Source organism: Octodon degus, unplaced genomic scaffold (assembly GCF_000260255.1).
Source record: "Octodon degus isolate 3935 unplaced genomic scaffold, OctDeg1.0 scaffold00018, whole genome shotgun sequence".
In the NCBI taxonomy this organism is placed as follows: Eukaryota; Metazoa; Chordata; class Mammalia; order Rodentia; family Octodontidae; genus Octodon; species Octodon degus.
In genome coordinates this window covers 15,844,607-15,846,066 of record NW_004524594.1, presented here as the reverse complement: position 1 = coordinate 15,846,066, position 1,460 = coordinate 15,844,607, and the positions used below count along the sequence as shown (strand labels likewise).

The 1,460-nt window shown below is 38.7% G+C and overlaps 1 non-coding gene across 1 annotated transcript; it reads left to right on the top strand.

Moving 5' to 3' along the window:
• Positions 1-352: 352 nt before the first annotated feature.
• On the top strand, positions 353-459 carry LOC111815600. The gene has a single exon (XR_002820275.1). It is a non-coding gene; the product is annotated as a U6 spliceosomal RNA (small nuclear RNA).
• Positions 460-1,460: the final 1,001 nt, after the last annotated feature.

The following is a 1,460-nucleotide window of genomic DNA, read 5'->3' as shown; positions in this document are numbered from 1 at the left end:
CACTTGTGAAAAGGCACACATGAATTTAATTAAATTATAAAACTAAAATTAAATACCAATAATGCAAGCCATGTTTGTTTGTTAGTTTGTTTGTTTTTTCAAAACAGTGCCTCTTATCTGTTTATGTGGGCAGAAGTAATAATAACAGAACAGGGCTGGGGATATAGCTCAGTGGCACAGCACATGTCCGGCAAGTACAAGGTTGTGAGTTCAATTCCCAATACAAAAAAAAAAAAAAAAAAATTATAGGGGCCAGGGAGATGGCTCAGTGGAATAAGTGCTTCCCTGGCAAGCACAAGGGCCAGAGTTCAATCCCCTGTTCCACAAAAAAAAGAAAAAAAAATTATATTCTGTGCTCGATTCGGCAGCACATATACTAAAATTGGAACGATACAGAGAAGATTAACATGGCCCCTGTGCAAGGATGACACGCAAATTCATGAAGCATTCCATATTTTTCTTGTACAGTAATTAACCACTGGGAGGAATGTATGCAATGTGTTAATTATTGAAACTGTCCTGCCAGTTTGATTTGAAACTGTCTCATTGCTATTTGTTTATCAATAAAATTATGGGAAAAAAGTAAAAAAAAAAATGGAAAAAAAAAAAAAGGCTGGCCAAATAGCTCAGTGGATTAAAGCGCCTGCAAGCAGGCACAGAGGCTGGGGTCCAGTGTTTCCTGTGAGTTTTTTAAGACTTGTGAGCAAGAACAGGTTGAGTACTTTCTTAGGATGCGCAAAGCTACACACACACACACACACACACACACACACACACACAGAGTGAGCAAGCAGCCATATTGTAATGAACAGTAGAAAAATAAGTAGAACAAGAGAAAAGAAAAATAAGTAGAGTCGCTGGGCAGAGTGGTCAGTGGCCTATCATTTCAGAGGTAGGAGAGGCATACCCTGGTCACCCTGTACTACACAATGAGACCCTGTCTCACAAACAAGTAAACAGAAAAAGAAAAAGAACTCTGGAATAAGTGCCCAGGAAAAGTTCACTCGAATAATACAGGGGTGCAGACCAATAAAAAATCTGCTTATAGCTTTTTGTCCTTTTCTTTAATTTTTTTTCTGGTTGCTGGGATTTGAACCCAAGGCCTCACATATACGCACATACACTCTACAACTGAGCTACACCCCTAGCCCTAATAATACATTATTATCTTCAATTCTTCAATTGTACTTCTCTCTATTGCAAATGGATAATTTAAGGTTTGTGTTTGTGCGTACAAATTTTGATAAATTATTGCTTTTAAATTTGGGGATATGGGGGCTGGGGAAATGGCTCAGTGGAATAAGTGCTTCTCTGGCGAGCGCAAGGGCCTAAGTTCAATCCCTGGTTCCACAAAAAAAAAAGGGGGGGGATATGCATATTGAGAGCTCTTTATTGTTCATCCAGGAGCATACTGCAACTTCTCTTGTCTTTTGAATTATGCTCTTTGTTATTGCCTATAG